Source organism: Ursus americanus, chromosome 6 (assembly GCF_024610735.1).
Source record: "Ursus americanus isolate L20-20 chromosome 6, mUrsAme1.1.p, whole genome shotgun sequence".
Taxonomy (NCBI): domain Eukaryota; kingdom Metazoa; phylum Chordata; class Mammalia; order Carnivora; family Ursidae; genus Ursus; species Ursus americanus.
In genome coordinates, this window is record NC_142132.1 from 47,319,013 (window position 1) to 47,343,115 (window position 24,103).

A 24,103-nucleotide genomic window follows, 5' to 3' on the forward strand; every position below is an offset into this window, starting at 1 on the left:
ACGGAGACCTTGAGGGCCCTTGACAACATGCCCAGGGACTCCAGGCCCTGCGCTCGAGGCCCTCAGGGTAGAAACGAATGAGGCCCAAGGCTGCCTCTGGCGCATCAGAGAAAGTTGGGCCAAGTCGCTACCTGTCAGCCTGGAGCCTTGTCAGGGTTTGACGCCTCCTTATTGAGCAAATGTCATATTTTTAGCATGCCTTCCCTAAGTCCTTCCCACGTGCGTACTAGCAACAGCGCTGAGTTCCTCGTCAACAGTGAATTCCCTCCTCCCAGCGCCACCGGGATCCTACCTGACAGCCAGACACTTGACTCCCTCTGTCCCAGGGGATGAGGGAGGGCGATCAGGACAGACCTTGACTCAATTTGATGGAAAGAAACTTATTTCTAGCGGTGGGAAGTTAGAGGAAGAGCCGAGAATGGTAGAATAGAGAGCATGCAGGATCGTGTCCAGTGGGTCTGCTTGGAATAGCAGCCAACACTTATGGGCTGTGTGGCTCCAGACAAAACCCCTTATGTCTACATGTCTTGGTTTTCTTCTCTGAATAGAGAGATGTAGAAATCCAGCCCGTGGAGATCCGAGTGCCAGGAAGGAAGGGTGGGTGTGTGTTCAGGGGTGCTTACTGTTCCGTTGTCGGTTGAGTACGAACTCAGGTAACAGGGTGGGCGGCAGGCAGGAGGGAAGTGGGAGTGAGCCCAGCTGCGCCCCTGCCCACAGTTCTTTCAAAAACCATATGCCAGTTCACCTGGAGGGGTTCCTAATACAGAGAAGTATATATAATATGACCCAATTGTTAAAATCAAGAATAACAGAAGGTATGCAGAAGGTATACTAATATATGATGAGAAAGGTGTGGGGACACATTTTGGATTATGAGCAGGGGTTGCCTGGAGTTTGGGGATGGTTTGCAAGGTGAAGTCAAGGGAAGAGAGAGAAGAAGGGAAGTGGGGAAAGGAAATGATAGGCAATAGGGGGAAAAAGTGAATCAGGGTATCCGAAGCAAAACAGCATATCTGGCATGGTACGTACATCATGCAAATACGCACCCCAAATGGATAAAAGAATGTTCAATAGAGTGCGACTCTCCCCGCTTGGAGAACGGTCCTGAGGCTCAGAAGATGTCTTCGTGTATTGGGCTGAGAGAGCCGTCTGAAGTCACATCTTAAAGGAGCTCCAAGCCACGAGTTCTGTCTGCTCTGCCAGCACCCAGGCCAACGCGCCTCCTCCCGCAGCCACCGCACTAAATAATCATAAGCCAGACATATTCCAGCGATTGACTCGCTGAACATGGGACATTGATTATTAGTCATTCTCTCAGGCTAAGAGCATGAATCAAAACAGATGACAGTCCCCTCACTTTAGGTGGGAGAGGTTCACCCAGTCAACCACGAGTGCTGTAATCACGATGTCAAAGCAGCAATCACATTTCAGTTTAAAAATAACTGGAAAAGCCCACTTGAACTAAGTATGTGAGGGGCGTGAGGCTAACAGGCGGTAGCGGATGATACCTGACATTAACCCCTGGCCACACACGCGAACCCCTGTGCACGAGAGCCAGGAGACGGCTCGCTCTGCGCAGGGAGACATTTCATCCAAAGCATTGTGCATGCCTTATCTCAACGAATGCTGCCGAGAATGCCGCCTCGGCTCCTTATTTTACAGATCAGGAAACTGGGGTTCAGGGGGGTTAGATAACTCGCTCCAGGTTTCACAGCCGGTGTGTGGTAGGACCGGGATTAAAACCCAGGGCGGCTTGACTCCAGCACCCGCACTTTGACTCCTACCCTACAATGGTATGGCTCCAGATTGGGAGACTTTTCAGGCTTTATTCGTGTCCTTTGCCGTGTGTGTCCATCGTGCTCGAACGCAGCTTTTCAAGCCACCAGTGGTGGCTTAATTATGCTGTGCTCTTGATATTGTTGAAATGTGACACTATTTAGGGTATTCATCTGCAATGGGATATGACTCGCAGGTGTCATTTATGTGTCCTTCGGTGTGTTATTAACATGGGCTCTCAATGGTGGTTCTCCCTATCATTGGAGAGGCTTGAGAGGTCATTAGAGCAGCACCCCTCGAAATATAAGGAATAGCACCCTGCCATTGTCTCAGAGGTCACCAGTGACCACCGAGACCCCAAACCAGTGGCCCAGTCTCATTCTGCTTCCTCCTTCCCTTTGCTGCACAGGGGACACTGTGGCGGGCCACTCCCCGTTGTTATTCCTCCTCCTCCCACCACGGGTCCGTTGTGAATATCGTCATGCAGATCCAGATGGGGGAGGTGGAAGCCGGTGTTGGGAGAACCACCACGACCCATGGTTCAGCTAATGCTGGAGCCCCCTCAACTAAATCCCCAGTGAGCTGGTGTCCGGCACTGGCTCGGATGCCTCCTGCGCGGCAGAACTCGCTTGCTTGTGATACAGTAGCTTTGGCTTTTGAGTGGCTGTGCTGTCGTTCTTCCACTCAATGCTTGACCCAGTATGTGGGGATCCTTGACTTCTTGGTGCCAATTCTAACCCTTGGGCAGCACACATTGGGTCTAGTCCCTGTCAGTGGCCAGTTCCTTGATGAGTTGAAAATAGGGAACATAACACCTTCCGATTTTTTTTTCAGGCTGCACATCTGTACTTCCCTGAGCTATCGTGATGATGTTTGGGTACGTTCAATATGGTCAGTTATTCTCCTTAATCTTGGGGCTGAGAACTGAACACACGACGTGACAAGAAAGCCTTGACCTTCTTTATCCTACTACCCTACTTCTGTTAATGCAACCCCAAATTGCTTCTTGCCAGTGAGAGCGAGGGCATGGTGCTGGTGCCTACCGAGTGGCTGATGATCTAAACTTCTCTTTTCTCTCAGGCTGCTTCCGAGACAGGGCTGTCTCCCTCTCTGCTTACACAGTGGAGGTTCCCGAGCAGCACGGCAGAAGGTTCCTCTCCCCTTTGTTTTTTGCCTTGTGAGTTTTGTTGCATCACCATGACCCACTGGGCGCTTTGGGATTGGAATTCTCCCCTCTACCTCATTTGTCATCCCCTCCCGGTTCAGTGGCATCCACAGATTTGATAAGGAGCTTTCTATGCCTTCATTCAAGTATTCACAAAATTTGTTTTAACAGGAGAGAGCCAAGGACAAAGCCTTATCTCGGGCCCCTGGAGAGCTCCAGAAGTGACAAGCTGAACAGGAATGAATTAATCAGCAAGCTCTGGGCCTGGTTCTTGAAGTGGTTATAAGTCCACCTTTTTCACCGTATTCTTACCCTAGCTCGAGTTTTTCATGTCACCCAAAAGGATATCATAAAAACTTGATTATATCCTGTGCCCCATTGCATTTTCCTGATCTACCTAATAATTACAAATACCCCCCCGAAAAAGGAAAGAAGGAAGGCAGGAAGGCAGGACGGAAGGAAAAGTAATCAGATTGCTTTGCTAAGACTCATTTTTAAATAGACACACTGATTGTTAGGAGCGAACGGAAGTTTCTGGACCACCGTCCATGTAAACTATCCCTTTCATGGCTACATTACTGCTTAGGAACAACATCAGTCATGGGTCTTTAGGTGTTGTCTTTGGGTTAGTTTTGAAAACCGAAACAGCTTTGCTCATCTTCATTCGTGTTTCCAGCATTTTCAGAGCCCCCCTGTCTGTCTGGCACCGGGCTAGCTTTCAGGGCCCAAAGTGTGGGAAACCACGGACCTGCATTAAGACCTTCTAGGCCTTCACTTCTCCCTTATTTGACAACTCCTTCCACGTCTCTGACCCAGGATGAGGGACCTGATGTTCAGGCACTCCTTCTGCCCAGTGGCCAGAGTTCTTGAAGTAATTGAGAACAGTCAGGTGGGTTCTCTTTCTGTCTCCAGACTGCTGACCTCTCCCTTTTGGGCCAAAACACATCCTCCTGAGTGGGAAAGACAAAGGTCCATTCCCATCATCACAGCTGCATTATTTTCCTGGGCCTGAGGAACTTAAGTCCTTCCTCACCCTTCTTGCTTCAACTATGAATTTAAAAGCTCATTTCCCACAGATCTCAGGCTCCTCTGGGCTGTGGCCCTTAGGACTGCAGAGTTTGATGACAGTTTTATTTCCAGTGACTGAGAACCAAATGCAAACCAGCTAAAGCAAACCAGGGACTGTGTCAGCTCACATAGTTGAAAAGTCTGAGGACAGGCCAGGCTGCAGGAATTGTCACGTTCAGGGGTGCAAGCAACATCATTAGCACCCAGCCACTGTCTCTGTCCCTCACGTCTCCTTGGCGTTATTCTCAGAGGGCATCTTTGCTTCCCCGAAGCTCCAGGCTTTCTCTTCACTGCTGTAGAGCACAAGAAGAAAGTCTCCTTCTGGATCATGTAATTACAGGACTGGGTTAGCAGTGATTGGAGCCTTGGCTTTGTTCACACGCCCTCCCTGACCAATCACCATTGCAAGGCGATGCTGTGCTCTGATTGGCCAGGAAGAGCCACATGTCCGCGCCTGGAGGTGGGGTTAGAGCCCACCGCACCTGACACTGGAGCTGAGTGCGAGCGGCTGTCTAGGTGTCTAGGGGAATGCTTGGGGTCCTTACTATGGAAAGAAAGGGGAATACATGCTGAGATGTACAGACAAACAAACAAACAAACAACAACAACAACAACAACAACAAAACACAACCTGGAAGAGTGCCTCAATTGCTCGTGAGGTACCTGGCACAGAGCGCCTGCTCAGTGAATCTTGGTTGAATGACCTTAAAAACCCCGATATCGCTTGTGCTCCTGCTCGTCCTTCTTTCTCTGACGTCCTCACCAATGGTAAGTTGATCCTGGTTGTTGTCTACATAAGGCCCGTTGTTCCTTTGTCCCTTGTAAACAAAACCTGATCTGGCAGAGGTCTCTGTGCCGCAGGGAAGAGGATGTTTGAGACAAAAGCTGATTGATCTGGACTAGAGGTTCTCAAGCTTCTCCGTGCTCAGAAACACCTCCGGGGCTCCTTAAAGCTCAGATTGCTGGCCAGTGCAGGCACCATGTTCTAAGAACCGTGTTCGAGAAAGGTCCCTCCAATACAGAATGCAAGCTAAAATGTGAGAAATGCCGCTCCCCGGGGGAAAAAAAAAACAGAAAAGCTGGGATTGCATGGTGTTGGTATGTCTTGACTGAGGAAAACCTTCAGGAAAAGCCCTCCCACGTTTATAAAATAAAACCCAGCCCTCCCCATCAGGGTTTTCTTGGCCACAACCCGTCTTTCAGCCCTAGTCCCACTCCCTGGCATGAGCTTTCTCCCTAGCCACGATCTTTCGTGGACTTATGCCACTTCTAGAGCTCTTGCCCACCTCGTCCATCCACTAATTCTCCACGGCAAATCTCTCCCGAAAGGCCCACCCCAACTCCCCTCCTCTGTCCTGGGAAGACCCCACAAATACCCACCAAAGCACCACACATGTCTCCTTGTCCTGCACTGTTTCTGGAGGGCAGAGGCCGGTCTCCTCTCCTGGTGACCCCATGCCCGGGACTAGGCTGGCCCATCCTGGAGATTAGTTGAATGAATGAAGTTCCCTGGGCAGAAAGAACATCTACCATCTGCGTACCTTTCACCCTACTGAGCACAGTAGCTCCTGTATAAACAGTGGCTAAGGACTAGGCATCTGGTTGACCGCTACACACCTAATGCCGCTCCAGGAAGCACAAAGCCCAGAACTGCAGTGTCAACATCAGACACAACAATGTTTGATCCTGGCTCTGCCCGGTTACCGGCTGTGTGATCCAGGCTTGCTGTGCCTCACTGTCCTCATCTGTAAAAGGGGAGTATTGATAGCATCAAAATGATTTTTATTAAGAGGCTGTGAGTTTAGACACCAGGTACCTGCTGGCCACACAGCAAGGCTCCATGAATGCCAGCCCTTAATATTATTTTATAACAATCATTCAAAGGTTGCAACCAAACAGGTGCCCCAGCTTGGTCCACTTTGCTTTCCAGTGGCCTCGTTTTTAGGAAGGAATCCAACACAGGATGATAACGGGCTCGTATAACTTGGCCTAAGGTTCTTGAAGCTGCCGGACACAGTCAGTTGGACCGAAATTCACCAAGAAATCATCAAGCGGAGCCCAAACTTGTTCTCGACAATCTGCGTGTGCTGGGGAGGAGACAGCAGTTCACCAGGAATGAAGGCACAGTTCTATCGAAGCATCCTCTCCGCTTATCCGCCCGTGAGGCAAATTCGTCTTCATCTCCCAAATGTGATTCAGGCATTTTGTGTCCAGGAGCTATCCTGGTGCCTTGAGTGGTCGCTCAGCTTTGATGTCACCTCTGTCTCTCGTTTTACACGCCTTTTAGCCTCATCCCAATGCATGATACTTACTTGTTGACACGTCTGCAGCAGGAGCCTGGCTGCTCCTTGAGCCTAGCCCTGCGCCTGGCACAGAGCGGGAGGTGGAGCAAAGTTGGTGGTCTCTCCCTTTCTCTGGGGAGCTTTCAGCCTCTTTGAAGGAGTCTCACTGACCCACAAAACGACCACAGTGAGCTTTAAGTGGTGTGATGCTTACCATTCGGTCTGGGCTCAAGGGCCCATCAATCCCGTCATCATGCTTTGTGGACGATGGAGGAGGCCTGGGTGGTCAGAGGAGCCGGACAGTCACAGGATGAATGGATTTATGTCGGCAGAGGGGACAGGAGGACAGCCCGGGAGAATCCTTCCCCAGGGAAAGGACCCACAGAATAGTGAGTGCTCAGCCTTCTGCATCTAATGAGGCTGCCCCAGGCTCTGTCCCAGCCCCAGGGTAATCAAGGTACCCAGTCCTATGACCCCCCCCCTTCTCTGATGTGGATGAGGCCCAAATCCCAGTTAAAATCGCCACGGGGATGTGTCTACTACATCCCAGCCTGGCCCTGCCGATCACAGGCTGGGAAATCTTGAGTAGTAGTTTGCATCTGATGACCAGTTTTCTTCTGATTTCTGTCCGACGTCATTTGGTAGCAGTTTGGTGAGGATCAAAGGTGGTGTCTGACGGCAGTGTCTATAAACGGTAACGCAGTAGGTGAACTCAAGGCATTCCAAGCCCTCTTACATGGGTATGTTAACTCTTCATCCTACAGGTGTGGAGAGGGAGGGAGGGAGGGATGCGGAGGGAGGAAATACCAGGAATGAGTTTCTTACCATGACGGATTGTAGCTGTATACCCACCTGAGCCTCTCCATAACCCTTCCCACCCTACCTTGTCCTGGTTCTGCAATCTCGAGTTCTTTTGGGTTACCCGAAAATGCCAGAAGTCGGTGCCACCATAAAAGTCAAGAAAAGGAAACAGAACAAGTCGCCATTTCTTCTTCCTTGTTAACTCAATGATCTCATGATCCGCTGTGTATTTTTAGAGACGAGATCACAGAGGCCCATCCACACGTCAGCGATCCTGATGTTTCTATCAAATGAATCATTTGAAATGGGATCTCCAGTTGATTTGAGCAGAACCATATGCTGGGGCTCTTCACAATGAAAGGTGTCCCTGCAATGCGTTGGGACGTGAAAAAGTTTCCATTGCAGCAAATGTGTAAGCTTGTACTACAACCTGGGACGCCCTGCAGCTCCGAGCTTTCTGCTTGGTCGGAATCAACTTCCCTTGGAAAGAGTGGGAACCCAAACTTAATAAGGAATGATGGAGTCCACGCCAGGGTCCTTGGCGGCAAAAAGACCACACCCACAAGCCACAAAACCCTAGTCCGAGGGAAAAACGGGGCTGACTTTTTGCCTATTGTACCTCTTACTCTTTTCTTTCCAGCTCCTTTCTTTCCCACACACCAGGGTGGTTCAAGACGCAGTGTCATTTGTTCAGATCAGGCTCCCTTCTTGTAAGTTTCCAGTTAAACATTCTTTTGTAGCTGACACCTATTAATAATTTAAAATGCCTGCTCTTTTGAACAATGATCAAAATTAAGCTATTACCCACAGGGGGATATTTACATAGTTAGTCAGCAGCTGTTTAACAGCCTTTTTTGACTCAAGATTTCTCGTGACCCTCACATATCATTTGCAAGCAGAAGAATATTTGGTGATTGTATGATTTTTTTTTTCTTCTGCACGTTTGATAAAGGGCCACTGGGAATCACTTAGGAAGTAAATAAGGTAATTCTTTGTGATTTCTGCAGGCTGCTGAAGTTACGGGAGAAAGGCAATTACTTTTAGATCCCTCTACATGCAATTTACTAATAAGCCACAGAAGGCAGAAACATGTAATTAGTAATTACTATCGTATGTAGTGATGCAATGCTTACCCAGCCAGTCTATGGGCCTCTAATCGAGCTGCAGAGAATGAATTGTGCTTAGTGCACCCAGGCAAGCCCCCACTATGTTTGAAGACTGTTACCATGATAGACTGAATTGCTGTTTATAGAGACTGCGGAGGGGACACCAGCCATTGGTACCTTCAGCCTTTCATCTGAACCCCCCAACCACAAGGCTCATGGGAAATTGCCTCCTTGACTTCATTTTTGAGACAGTCTCAAAAACTGTTAAGGTTTTTGAGATCCCAGGTTAGTAAGTAGTGGGCCCAGACCCAACTCCTGAGCCTCAGGTCCAAGCCCATCCCTGTCGATCACACCAGGGCATTGCCTCGCCTTGCTGCCTGAGAAGAGAAGCCACAGGCTAGGGCTCCGGCGTAGATGGGACTCAGGATCCGAAGGTGGATTTTTTTTTACGGCAGAGTTGGGGGCTGGTAAGAGAAGACAAAAGAAAAGCAGATAGAAAACAAGGTCCTCTTTTTGAGAAGGGGACATTGGCCGCGTGACGTGTATTATCTTATTTACAATAGCCAGGGATTCTTGTGCCCGTTTTTATAGCAGAGAGGCTCAAGAGTTCATGATTTTATGTCACTGGGTCAAGATCACTCAGTGTTAAGTGGCAGAGCTGGGACGTGACCCTGGGTGAGTCTGATGGCAATGACAACCGTCTCTCCTTCGTACCAACAAGTTATTCGAGTGCACATGACTCCTTATTTCAGCAAGCTAAGTGTATCTACATCAAATATCTAAAAAAGGTAATTTGGGGGCAAAGGAGGAGGGCCCACAGATAGCAGGACCTCGAAGCTGAGTGCTTTCACCCAGTAATCTCAATTTTAGAAATTTATTCTGAAAAGAGGAGAAAATCCCAAAACGGCAGGTATGAGTTTACACACAGAGATGTTCAACAAAGATGTTTCTGATAATACCAAAGCCTGGGGGAGAATTCAAACACAGAATAACACAGTAATAGATAAGTTATGGTTGTGATCATATGACCGAATATTAGGCAACTCTGAAAAATAATATTAATGAAGTTATTAATAACATAGAAAAAGCCTTAAAACCTAATGAAGAGAGAGCAAAATACAAAATTATGTGTACAGTAAGAATTCATTTATGTACAATAATATTTACAGAAAGAGACAGAAAAATTGCATGTGGTAAGTTATTTTTTATTAATTAACAGCTTAATTAAGATAATTCACATACCAAAAAATGTACCTTTTATTTTTTTTAACATTTTATTTATTTATTTGAGAAAGAGAGAGCATGAGTAGGGGGCGGGGTGGAGGGAGAGGGAGAAGCAGACTCGGGATCTGATCCCAGGACCCTGGGATCACGACCTGAGCCGAAGGCAGATGCTTAACCGACTGAGCCACCCAGGTGTCCCAAAATGCACCCTTTTAATATGTGACATATGTTGGTCTCAGTGTGTTCACAGACTTATACAACCATCACCCTCATCTAATCTTAGAGAAACTTCACAAACCCATTAATCAGTCCCACTTCCCCCACGCCCCCAGCCCCTGGCAAACACTAACATATTTTCTGTCCCTATAAATTTGCCCATTCTGGACACTTCCAATAAATGGAATCAAACAATATGCGGTCCTTTGTTTCTGGCTTCTTTCACTTACCATCATGTTTTCAAGGCTCATCATTACTTTTTAAAGGTGAGTAATGGTCCGTTGTGTGGCTGTATCACATTCTGTTAATTCAGTCATAAGTTGATAGTCGTTTGGATTTTTCCATGTTTGGGCATTTATGAATATTGCTGATATGAACATCAATGTACAATATGCTTTCAGTTCTCTTGGGTATATACTGAGAAGTAGAATTGCTGGTAACTCCAGGCTTACCACCTTGAGGAACTGCCAGAGTGTCTCCCCGGTGGCTGCCATACCGTGCCATATCCCCACCAGCAGTGACTGAGGTTCCAACTCGTCTACGTCATTGCGAACAATCGTTATCTGTTTTTTTTTAATTTGAATCCTGCTCGTGGGTGTGAAGAAATATCTCATTGTGGTTTTCATACATATTTCCTAATGACTAACCATGTGGATCATTTTTCACGTGTTTATATTTTCTTTGGAGAAATATCTGTTGACATTCTTTGCCCATTTTTAAAATGAGTTGGCTTTTTGTTATTTACTTATGAGTTCTTTATATATTCTGGATACTAGTTCTTTATCAAATACACGATTTCCAAATATGTTCTCCCATTTTATAGTTTATCTTCTCACTTTTTTGATGGTATTGTTGACAACACAGAAGTTTAGAATTTTGAGAAAGTCCCAAATATCTATTTTTTGTTATTGCTTGTGTCTAACCCCGGGTCATGCGGATTTACTCATGTTTTCTTCTAAGAGTTTCAAGTTTTAGATCCTATATTTAGATCTATAATCCGTTTGCATATGGTGTGACGTAAGAGTCCCTCTTCATTCTTTTGCATGTGGATACCAGTTCTTCTAGAATCATTTGTTAACCCTGCTCTTCTTTCCCCATTGAATTGTCTTGGGACACTTGTCAAAAATCAATTGATCACAAATGTAAGAATTTTACTTATGGACTGTCAGTTCTACCCCATTGATCTTTTTATCTGCCCTTATGCAAAGACCACACTGTCTCGATTATTGGAGTTTTGGAGTAAGTTTTGAAATTGGGAAGTGAGGGTTCTCCAACTTCGCTCTTCTTCCTAAAGATCATTTTGGCTATTTTGAGTCCCTTGAGACTCCACATGAATTTTAGGATGGGCTTGTCAATTTCTACGGAAAAGGCAGTTGGGATTTTGATCGGGATTGTGTTGACTCGACAGATCTGTTTCCTGGGGGTTGCCACCCTACTGACAAAGGGATGTCTGTGTCTACTGCAAATCCGATGGTCTTTTCTGGGCTGTGAACGAACACCATCTCTGCCTGGCAAGAGCAGCGCAGCTCCGTGGAACACGAAGGCAGGCTTGGAAATTACATCCATATAGAGACGACCTATAAAGGAAAGGCGGCCGCTCCCCCGAGGCCAGTTCTTGGCCACTCCATACACCATGCGGCTTCTATTACTTAGGCCAGCAGGGCTTTAAATACCTCCGGGCGCCCCTCCCCCACTTCCTGTAGAATACTATTTCACAGTCCAATGGATCTTCCTACAGGGGATTTCCCCTGTTACTTAGCCCACATTTCCTTTTGCGTTTTCGTCCATTGCTTCCTTAAAAGCACACCATTCCAGACTGGTTTGCCTACTTGGGATTGCCACGTTTCACAGCCTCAGAGGCCATGTTCTTTCCCAGTTGTTGGGTAAATTCTGCGTTTTACAGGTAAGGGCTCTCACAGGAAGCCCCTAGAGTGATGGCAAATACCAGGACCCCTTGGCTCATGAGGCTAAGAACAAATGAAGCCAATCCAAAGACACCAAGAAATCTGAGGTCCTTCTCATCAAGAACTTGAGAGCCCTTTCTGCACTTTGGGGAACAATGGCTCACTTCTCTGGCTTCCCTTGTTTGTTGTACAGATCTGGGGCTCTGGTTCCCCCATGTTCCTCCCCATGACCCAGTGAGAAGGGCAGGGTGTGGGTGTCAGCCTAGTGTCTGCTTGGTAAACTCGCAGGAGAGCCAGGTCCCAGAGCCAAGGGGGGCTCACTCATCACTCTAGAGGGGGACTGGAGACGCTGTATGGAGGCTCAGTGGAGAGAGGGCAGTCGGAAAGATCAAGGACATGGAATGAGCATGTCCTGAGTGCTTGTTCTGAGTGTTTTGCCCACGTGGTGCCCTCAATCTTGAATCAGCCCACCAAGGTGGAGGGTGCTAACAGGATGATTGCAACGCGAGGAGTTAAGGTCACCAACCTGAGCCGTGTAGCAGACCAGGGAGCAGGGCAGGGCTCAGACTCATATTGGGTTTTCTCCAAAACCCGTGCTTTTTCTGGTGCCCGCTGGGCCTCAGTTTCTCCATCTAGGGAATGGAGCTAATGTAATCTCACAGAGCTGCTGAAAGAACTGATTGGGAGAATCCCGGTGAAAAAAATCAGGCTCAATAAATGTTATATTGCTTCTTGCCTCTCTTCCCCCTGGATGGCTGATCAGAGCCATTTCTCCAAGTAATTTAGCAAGGCGACTATCTGTGGTCCCTCTCCTCCCAGCCTCCTGCCCTGCACTGATAAGTTTTATTAGCAAAGAGGGAAGGGATTTTCTGTGACCAAATTTCTTCTGGGCTTTCTAGGAGAAATTGATGGAGCTGCCTGGCTCCTTGGCCGGCACTTCATCCTGACGGGATTGCCTGGCCTATGCGGGGACTGAGTGCTACAGAAACCTTTCTAGCCCGGGGAGGGAGGGCCGGGCAATGTTATTCTTCTGAAGGGGAAAGTCATCATTTGGCTCCTTGGGTTTATGTACCCTGGGCGCCAGGGAAGCAGCTGGAATTTGCCTGGAAACCACAGTGCTGTCTGTTTGGTTCTCAATAGGCGACTAGGGACAAGACTGCATTTGACGGTCGGTCACCTGCCTTTCTGTTCTGCATAATAAAAACCAATTCTCTGGGCACCTCATTGGCTCTGCTGAGCTAGGGTCTGCTGTTCCGTTTCCTGAGAACACGAATGTGTGTGCATGTGTGTGTGTGTGTGTGTGTGTGTAAGCATGCTTGCAGTCCATGGATGTTGTGTCCGTGTAAATGTATGTATGTATGAATGTGGGTGTATATGCACACACGTGTGGATAGCATACGTATGTGTGTGTGTGTATGTGGGGGGGACATACATACGTGTTTGTGTGTATGTTTGGGGCACAAATATGTGTATGTGTGAGTGTATTTATCTGAAGGTAGTTATGTGTGTGCATGTATTTGATTCTGCCTCCATTGGGGGCTAGGTGGGGTCCCAGAGACACCCCAAGGAATTCAAGCTTTGGGAGAGGCAGAGACACATCTTTGGATGCCCCAGCTAACCAGTGGCCTCATTCTACCTTGGGAAGCAGTGGGGCGCGATGGGAGTTCTGCCCAAACTGTATGCTGCATCTGCCTGCCCAGCTGACACCCCAGACGACACCACCTGTTTCCCCACCGCTGGTCTCTGCGAGGGTAAATCTTAGTACCTTGTGCTGCCCTCCACTTCCTCCCAGAAGCCCCCCGATTCTGCCTCTCATTCCATGCCTGGGTTGAGCTGCTGTCTCTGAGCTTTGACTTAGGCCAGTACGAGGATTCCGTCCTGAACGGGCACAAGGTTCTGCTCCACATCTGGACTGTTAGCACCCTGAGAGCAGAGTTGTTTCTGCTACACATCCCAGGGCCTAGTTCTATAAGCCACCATTTAGGCATTCAATAAATGATGCAGAATGAGTAAATGAATGAACAAATGTTCTCGGTGTCTCAGTGTTCTCATCTGTAAATTGCAGGTAAAAATACTTTATGTGGTCCCTAGAAGGATCACACAGGATGAACTCTCTGGAAATACACTTTAAGGATTCACACAGCAAGGCAGCCCTTTGGGGTCGGGGGCATCCCAGCAGTTGAATGGGACAGCAGGCATGGTAGAAGGGGAGCAGGCTTTGGGGGTAAAAAGGTCCTGGTTCAAATTCTGGTTCCACTACTCAGTGTCTGATTGACCCTGGATGAGCCACTTTGTTGTCAGCCTTCCTGTCCTCAACTGTAGAGAGTCATTGGTGCTTTCCTTATAAGCATCAGGGCCAGCCTTTACACAGTGCGGGACACATGGAAGCATTCAGTAAAAGTTGGTTAAAGGCACATGGCCATTGACAGAGAGTTGGCATGTTGGAGAAGAAGTACCAGGAACCTCAAGTAGGGAGGATAAGTGTGCCCTAGAGAAGGGAGGCCTGGTGCAGGGCTTGGAGAATCAGGGATTTGGAAAAGCAGGAATGAAGGTATCTTGGGTGGACGGGCTCAAGTGAACACATGAGCAGATGATGAAAGTAGCAATGTGAGTTTGGAGTTTGTGTTAGTTTCCTCTTGTTGTGTTTTCAAACTAAAAGAAACTCAATGACTTAAGACAATGTCCATTTTCATCAGACACTTTCTATAGGTGAAGTGTCTATACACAACTTAACTGGGCTCTCTGTTGAGGATCTCATGGGCTGAAATCAAGATGTTGTCCGGGCTGCGTTCTCATCTGGAGGCTCAGCTGGGGAAGGATTTGCTCCCTCAGGTTGTTGGGAGGATTTTCCTTTCCTTTCCTTGCAACTCTGTGGAAATGATGTTGCTATTTTCTTCTTGGCCATTGGCCAGCCTAAAAGTTGTCATTAGGTTCCTGCCATAACACAGCTTACTTTTTTTTCTTCTTGCTCACTTCATCTTCAGGAAAGGCCATGTCTTCCTAGTAAGCACTTTCACCTGATTAAGTCAAGCCCACCCAAGAAAATCTCCCCTTTGATTAACCCAAAGTCAACTGGTTTGAGACTTTAACCACATCTGCAAAATATTTTCACCTTTCCAGTATAGCCTAATCATGACAGTAATATCCCCTTATAGTCACAGGTCCCACCACACTCAAAATAAGGAGATGACACAGAGTCTGTACACTGGGGTGGGAGGTGGTTATCTTCTAATTCTTCCCACCAGAGAGTTACCAGTCCATCTCATCCAGGTGTTCCATGAGGCTAGATCTCTGTGAAGAAGCAACTTTCCTATCTCTATATCAATCCCTAGAGTTGAGAAAACCAGTAGTGGAAGGTAGATATATGACCCTGTTGGCTTACACAGTCCTGGTTGATGCCTGTTTTTCAGGTGTGATTATTAACAGTACCCCTTTTCACTCTCCCAGCGACCCAGATGGGAAGAATACAAATTGTCATTTGGGCTAAAGGAAGGAGCTTCTCTCCAGAGTCTTCCAGACTCTTTTGAAAGAAGGAGATGGAGTTTGCATGTAAGCTGTTATCATGGAAAACAGCGTGAAAGTACTCAGCCATAGACAGACTATAAAAGGAGAAGGTAAAGGAGATGAGCGTGTGCAGAGGTCTTGCTAAACACCAAGGGATTTTGATAAGGTCTTACTGAGTTCCCATGACAATCTATGAGAAAAACAGCATCATCCCAAACATGTGGTTGAGAAAACTGAGACTTAGAAGGTAACATTGACCAGTCTAGGGTGACACCACCATGCCAAAGGGGATTTGACCTTCCTGGACCTCGCTTCAAGTTCGCTGCACCTGCCCTATCCTACTGTCTCCTCCCACTCCGGGCCTGTTCCAGTAACCCACCTGGGGCCCCGCCCCTTAGAGTCATCTATTTCTTTTCACTGTGACTTTTTTTTTTTTCCACTGAGAGACACCAAGTGACAAGGCTGAATTTTGAGATGTTAAAAGTTCAAACCATGGGTGCTGGGATCTGTTCCTCTGTGGGGAAGACCAACCAACTGCTCTCAAGCACCGGCTTTTATCCTGAAGATGAAGTAGCCAGACTCTATCCTTGAATGGAGCTCGAATGTCAGCTCCACGGGAGTGAAAGCTGCATCTTCATTGCCGCATCCCCAAAGTCTAGCAATGTTCTAGGATACTGCTTGGTACTCACTAAATATTTGTTCAAAGGATGAGTGAATAAACCCTTGACTCAAGGGAAACTCAACTTTAATATCAAAGCCAACTTATCTCTTTGAAAATGCATTCCAACAAAGAATCAACAGTGCCCAACGGTTCTACCTGCCTGGCGAAACCTTCCTTTCCTTAGACCCAGTGTCAGGAGACTGAGACAATACGCATTTTTAATTAACGTCTAAGACTGTCAATTTACACGAGTTCTCTAAAGCTGAAAGCGAATTAACCAGTCAATGACCATTTCAATCAACTCACAGGCAACTGGCATGAGAGATTTGCACGGTATTCTCAACAACACGTGGCAAACCGGTTTGTGCTGACTCAGAAGCTTTCACAACTGGTGTGGTGTGGTCTTAGCAGAGCCAGCGGGTCTGCAACATGATGCGAGACATTTTGTACAGGATGAAACGGTGCTGCTGATTACCTGCCTCCCTTCTGTGTCCTCACGGGTCGTGCTGATCACAGGTGATGCCAAGGAGAGCAAAGGCTCTCCCCTGCTGAAAGGCGATGGTGGGGTGTCTGATGGCATTTGCTGCTAAATCCCTCCTGATTAATCAGGCAGCTCCAATCTGTGAGTGAGAATTTCTCGGGGAGAGAAATCTGCCTTGAATGGAATTATCTTGAACTCTGACTCCAGGGCAGGCAAACTCTTCAAAAAGCAGAGGCAGCTCCCAGGAAGCTGGGCCTTTTCGTGCTGGGACACAAACTTTGTGAGAAGACAGTGGCTGCACAGGCCAGATGAGAAGAAAAAGAGAGAATGAAAGGCTAAGAGGATGATGGTTGTAGTTCCCAGGGATTGGGGAAGCCCATGGAAAGGGCACTGTGTTTTTCCCTTCAAGGCTATTGTATGTCATGGTTATGGAGGAAGCATAAATGTTGGAGTCTCCCGGACCCGGGTTTGACATCATTCCTACTATTTACTAGCCACGTGACCTAGGTGAGTAGCAAAGGCTTTGAGCTTTGGTGTTACCGTTTATTTAAAAAGGGGAAACAATTACTATCCCCAACTGTCAGGGTTTTTGTGGAATGGCATGCCTCGTGAAGGTGGCCATATCTCATAGTGGGCTTTCAATGAATGGTAGGGTCCGTCTCCACCATGCAAACCGAAACAGTGCCAACAAAAACGGGATGCAGTCTGACAAGGGCTATTTTTAAATTATGAATATATTTATAGGAAAGTCTTACAAACGCAAATGCAAACTAACTCACATTGAGGGTGTTATTTTTACCAAAAATATTAGAATTACAAAAGAATTCAGAAACCCAGGACACATAGGGCTGCCCTACCCATGGGGACTGGTATCCTTCTAGCATCATGGCCAGGAGCTCTCCAGCCCGTGTTTGCAAACTTAAGCAAGCCAGCCTTCTCCCTTTAGCAGAACCAAGCTGATGGGCAGTCAGACCCTGGGCTTTTGAACTAGATGACCATACCCGGTTCCGGGAAGGAGGTAACCATCAGAATAGGTACAGATATCTTGGCTGGGCTCCCAGCTTCTAGCAAGTCTTTTCCCTCCTGCTTTCCGGCCCCCCACTTCCTGGGCAGTTGGCGTTCTCTTCCCTTTATGACCCTCTGTCTTCTTGAACTCCCCCTCCCATCCCTCCATGTGACTTTAGGTCTGCCCCTTAGAATGCTACTATCTCAGTTCTTCAGGGAACTCTGCCCTACTCTGTTCAACTAGAGGAATCAAATAATCAAGGGGTTGTGTCTCCCTGGGAAAAGGATGCTGACTTTTTCCTTGATCACAGGTCAGCACCTTCTCTTTTTTCAGAAGATGCATGAAGTAAAGGTCCAAAATGAAGGGAACCTGGAGAAGCAGCAGGGTCTATGAAAGGCAAGGTTTCTCCTGACCCTGGAATATTCACAGCTAAGCCACCCGGAAGCCTGCCAAGCAACTGAGTATTTTTTAATCATTATTACTCTCTTGTAAGGGGGGGAGAGTCATTTGTAGCCTGGCAACAGAGACCTGCAGTTCCTCCTTCATGCCAAGCCGTAAACACAGCCTTCCCTCTGCTAAACCTAATGATGCTAAAAGGCCAGTGACCAGGACAAATTAGGGTGGCGCTATTGATGGCTTCAGGCGCTGGTGGCATGAACGGGCCAATAGGGAGTGTCATAGAGATGGGCGCCTGACCCGTAGGCATTCAGTAGAAACCCAAAAGCTCATTGGAAAAGTCGCACATTAATGCGTAAGGAACTGCTCCCAGCCTCAAGGCTCCATTTTCTGCACTAGTCAGGGAAGAGGTTCTGGAGGTCAGAGCAGGGCAAGAGCAGGCCTGGGAGAAGAGCTGTAGCTCCAGTCATGGCCAGGAGCCCTTCCTGCTCCCTTCCCGGGGCACCAGCCCTGGTCGCCGACACCTCCTCCCAGCTGGCCTCCATGCAGCACTCCTCTGCTTTCTACCCTGATCCAGGCACAAATCCTTTACCTCAGCGTGCCACAGCGGGCTTGAATGGTTCCAAGAAAAGCGTTCTTTTTTTTTTTTTTTAAGATTTTATTTATTTATTTGACAGAGACAGCCAGCGAGAGAGGGAACACAAGCAGGGGGAGTGGGAGAGGAAGAAGCAGGCTCCCAGCACAGCAGGGAGCCGGATGCGGGCTCCATCCCAGGACCCTGGGATCACGCGCCCTGAGCCGAAGGCAGACGCTTAACGACTGAGCCACCCAGCTGCCGCCCAAGAAAAGCGTTCTTGACGTGAAGGGAGAAACAGGCCAGAAGCTGTAACTCAGGTGAGCATACTCCCCGGCAGTTAGCACCGCCTTGGAGAGGCGGTAGGGAGGGGCTGGTTAAGAAGGGGGCACTGGGGACAGACTCTCTGGAAGCAAATCCTATTTACCCACAGAGGGGCCACTGGCAAGTGACTTGCCTCTGAGCCTCAGTTTTCTCCTCCATGAAGTGGAGACAGAAGGAATTCCCATAAAATAGGGATTCAGGTGAAGCACTTAGCACAGGGCCTGGCGATGGAAAGAAAGTGCTAAAGGATGTTAGCTGTGACGGGTAGTAGTCTTTTTACTACTGCTATTTCTGAAATATTTAAATGTGGGCAAGTAACATGCGTACTTGATCTTCTCCTCTCAGGGTTGTTGTCAGGTTTAAATGAGATTATGCCTTGAACCCATTTAGCATAGTTCCTGGCACAAAGCTGGTCTTTAATCAATGTTATCTATTAGTCCCTTCTGTAGGCTAAGCCTGCAAGGGGTGAGGTGTGCCTGCTTTGCAGCTCCTGCGACTCTGGCCACCCCCTCTCCCTGCTCCCTGAGCCAGGCACAGAGCAGATGTTCAGGAGTACAGAGTCTAAGAATATCTCCCCATAAGTTATTTACTCATCACAAAGAGGGGGAAAAAAGTAATTTTATAATGAAGAGATCTAGCAGACACCACCTTAACCAAGGGATCGAAGTCAATATGAACAGTATCAAGACAGATCTACAGTACCTGCCCCTTGGTGTGGCACGGGGAGAGGGACACAATTCCATGGGATTCCTGCCAGAAATGGAATGCCTGGGTCTTACCCTGAGAAAATAGCACATGAACCCAACTGAGGGACATACCCCAAAACAACTGCTCTGTCTGCAGAAATATCAAGGTCAAGAAACAAAAAGGAAGCCTGAGGAACTGTTCTAGATCAAAGGAGTCAAAAAAAAAAAAAAAAGACATCACAACTGAATGCAATGCATGAGCCTGGACTGGATCCAAGAGTGGGAAAAAAATGAATGGAAATGACATTATTGGCACAGCTGATGAAATTAGAATATAGGCTGTGGGTTAGATAAAACTATTATATCACTTACGTTTCCCGATTTTTGTCACGGCACTGTGGTTTCATTAGAGACTCCTTAGTCTTTGGAAATATACACTGAAATATTTAGACACACACTGAAATATCTAAGAACAAAGGGGCAGGAGGTCTCAGATTCTCGAACGGTGCAGAAAAATGATGCGTTTTATTATATGTCGAGAAAGAAATGGATGTAAAGCTCTCTCTGTACATCACTATCCACCTTTCTATCTATCCACCTAGACCATCCAGTTACTCCTCAGTCTCAAGGATCTCCCTTCTCCTGACGTCTTCTCAGTGTTGCCCGTTTGGGGACTTAATGGAGATGAGCTCACATAGTCTGTACCTTTGGGGGTTTCACTTCTTGGCTCTACAGTGTGATTCCGAGATTCATCCGTACCATGGATAAGAATGGCTTGTTTATTTTCACTGCTGTAAAAATTCCATCACATGCTATATATATGCTCACATATCCATTCTCCCATTGGTGTCCATTTGGATTTGCCTCTCTTTTTGGCTCTGATGAATAATGTGGCCATGAACAATCTAGCACGTGACTTTTGATGAACATGGTGTGGATTGATGTTGTGTTTATTCATAGGAGTGGAGTCGCTGACTCATAGGCTACCTGTAGGTTCCGCTTTAATAGAACCCGACAGTATTCCGTGTTGGTTGGAGCATTTTCCACCTTCACTGGTGGTGTACGAAAGTTCCAGTTGCTCCACACTCTCATCAACACTTAGTATCGTCAGCCCTTTGGATTTTAGCCAGTGTTAAGGGTGGCCTTTCACTGTGGGTTGAACTTGCGTTTCTCTAATAACCATTGAGGTTGAGCCCCTTCTGTTTATTGAACATGTTGATACAGTCTTTTGCAAAGTATTTACTCAAATCCTTTGCCCATTTTTCTGTGGGCTATCATTTGTTGTTCATTTGAAAGGTTTTTTAAATATATTCTGGCTAGAAGTCCTTTTTCAGATACACTTATTACAGATATTTTCTGCCCTGTGGCTTGCCTTTTTACTGTCTGCGTGGTATCTTTTGTGAGTATAAGTTCCAATTTTAATTAAGCCCAAATTATCAAAATTTCCAGAAATGTATATTCTAACCTTTATTCTTTTAAAGCATGAAACTGGGGAGATTGTGAAGAATAAAATCAGGGAGCTCCCAGTTCTAGGTTCCAGTGGGAAGAGTCCCACCTTGGAGGCCTCAGGTCACACCAGAGGGCCCTCTTCAGGCCCCCCAGTCATGTGCATGGTCTAGGGGAGTAGGTGGTTGGGGAGACAGCACATCTTCCTCAAGGCAGCATATAAAATTCAGAATCCGGAAGTCCAGCACCCTCTTTCCCTTGCCCCCTGCCCCAGGGTTGTAGGGCCATCCTTCCCAGGGTCAGGCACAGTCCCACCCAGGAGGAGGCCTGGGTGTGGAGAGGGATGATACCTGGGAACAGGATCAGCTGCAGAGGTGAGCACTGAGCAGCTCCGGGGGTCCAGAGGGTGAGGAATCATTCTGGAGAGGAGAGAGGAATGAATCTGTTATGACTTCACAGAGGAAGGGACTTTTGGAATGGGTCTTGATGGATGTATAGGAGCCTGCCAGATAAACAATGGGCACAAAGGCATTCTAGTATAGATAATCACCCAGGGAGCAGGAAGAGCTGTAACACTGGGGAAAACTGTAGGATGTACTATAGGGTGTGAGAAAGGGAGCGGCCATGGCCCTCCATTCCCCCATCTGCAAAGTGGATGTTCGAATCAGCCCATCTCCCTGCTGACATGATTGCTCATCTTTTATTGCTTGGTATGATGGACGTGGAGATGATGCAGATAGAAGCCCTGTCTTGGAAGAGGAGAAAGGGAAGAGCACAGCTAAGAGCTCGGACGGTTGAGGAGGTCAAATCCCAGCAAACTACATGGAGGAGGTGGCCATGGAGCTAGGCCCTGAAGACCCAGCGTCCCCTCAGCTGCAGAGGATGCATCAGTCCTGCTGCAGGTCACCAGGAGATTCCGGGCAGGTCCCTTGGTTTGGCCGTGAGATCCCTACTTAGGGACCCAGTGGGAGAAGAGCGGACATGGGCAAGTGAAGGGAATTGATCTCTGCCCCTCAGAGAGGCCATCCACTCGGGCTGCATCCCCCCTCCCACGGACAGCACAGTCCTCTTTATGGCGCCATCTGGAAGCATCTGCATTAATCATCTCTGCGAAAAGGGTACCTAAAGTTCTAGCTGCTCTGTGAAGAGCCTGCAGAGCAGAGATGTTCTGACACGCCTCTGGGCCCTGAGCAGAGAGGCTGCAGGCAAGTCAGCAGGCATGAGCCCTGCCGTAGCGGTCAAGCCCCAGCCTTCCTGCAAATACCCCCCTCCCCGATGGGCCCCCACATACCACAGACACAGGCAGGCTCACATACCCCCACCACCTTCCTCCCCCCTCTTCCTTACACAACTAAAGCTTGAAATTGGAGACAGAATTAAAACTGGAATATTTTATCACTGTCTCTCCTCTATCTCCTGAAGATCTTGACTTTTTTTTTTAATGTTTTTGTTATCCTTTTAACAAATGGTTTTCAGATGCACCACCTACGTCACCACATTTTTCTGTCTCTGTCTCTGTCTCTGGTGTCCCTCTGGGTAGCAGAGATGGGATCTGCGCCTGCGAGCTCCACAGCTGTGTGCTAGAGCGGGCTCCTTCAGCTTTTCGGGAGCGCATCTCTTCCCAGTTCTGGACCCAGGGATGCCAGATAGGAGGCCGGAAATCAGCCACGGCAGGAGGGCTCACACCACAGAAACCGCCAAGGGCTCCAAATCCAGCTTCTCTCACTTTTTTTTGGAAGGGGGCAGAAGGAGCTGGTTGTTTAGCTTATACAAGCACACCCCGTGGGACAGGTGGCTGGGTTGTCACTTGCGTCACCAGCTGTGGAAGGTTCTCTCCTCATGCTCTGCTCAGCTGCCATTACAGATACCATGGGTTGAGCACAGCCCCGCATGACGTTCGCTGCACCCACAGTCTTTCCTTTGCAGGGGTTAAATAGGCAGAGGGAGGGAGTCTGGGGTGGCTGATCCTGTTGAAACACACTCCCCCAAACACGCCTGAGTCAACTGGGAACTCCAGGCAGACTGTAATACAATTTCACACCAATGTCTGTTGGGTGGGAATTTAGAAACCAGGCAGAACTCTGCTGGGCAGGAGGGTGCATAGTGGGGAAGGGGGAACCTGCCTTAGCTTTTCCTTTCTTGCCCTGAGTTATTCAGCTCTCGCCCAAGCCCAAACATACACAACCCACTTAGCAGCCAGAAGTCTCAATCCAGGGCCCTGCTCACCCTCTGTGGAAGGCAGGGGAGTGAGAAGACGTAACTAAAATAGGGGAGGAAAAATGTCCCTCTACCCTTCTGGGTTCTTGGCTGAGACACTCCCCCCCCCATAATGAAAGAGACACTAATTAGAGAAAAACAAATTTAATTTAATTCTATACAAATTACCTCCGAGAACTTGAGACCCAAAGAAGTGACCAAACCAGGTAGCTTTTATGCCTTTTAGACAAAATGAGTTTGCGAAGCATAGACAAGACAAAGAAGTTCAGGCTTGGGTAGCAACTTAATGAAGAAGTCACAGGGTTTGTTTCTACAGCCTTCTTAGCCCCGAATTTCCTGTCTCTGGCCATAAGGATGCCTTCTATCCTCCAGGTGCAGGGAGGGCGCCCTTCCCGTGGGGAATGTAGTTCCTGCTTCCAGGGGGACAAAGGCGGTCAGAATGTCCTTCTTGCATCGCTGTTTCCTATGTAACTTTAATTAAAAATAATCAGCATGCCAGAGTGGTACATTTGGGGGCTGCCTGCCCTGAACCCCATTAATACTCAGGCCTACCCTGGGGGGAGTCTCTGAATCCCCACTTCTTACTGTTCACAGATGCTCACGGTGTCTTCCTGACGGTAGGCACAGACCCCAGGGTGGAGTCCTAGTGAACGAGGACGAGTCCCTGGCTCCCTGCATTTCTAGGGATGTTGTAGGGCTCCACACAAACTGGCACCCTGTGCCCTTGTCCAGCTGGACTGTCCTTTAAACCACCCCTGTAGACCTGGAACAGCTAGACGGACTCTGCCCTTTGTGAGCAGGGGGCCTTAGGATCGGATTGGCTGACTCAATTTGCAGCTTTTCCTCCTCGCTTCTCATCCTTCTCCATCCTTCTCCGCCCACTTCTGCCCTCCTTGAACTTGTTGACTATATCCAACAAGGCTGGGAAAAGCCCTGATAACTGGTCCCAGTCATGCCCTCAGCCTGGGCCATTTGGCTCATGGCCCAAGCTGCATTCTCTGTGCCCTTGTGTCACCTCGGTGCCAGGAAAATGGCCCAGTGTGATGAGAGAACACCCATAGAGTGGCTGAAAGCCAAGGCTCACCATGGCTTAGGTTTGAGCCCCAGGAGCTGACTGTACAACTGTGGGTAAGACATTTAATTCCCCTGTGCCTTAGTTTCCCCATCTGCAAAGTGGAGCTGATACAAAACCTCTTAGGTTGACCAAGAGTCCTCAATGAGATTATAACCTAAAGGCATCTCCTCTTCCATTCGACAAATATTTTT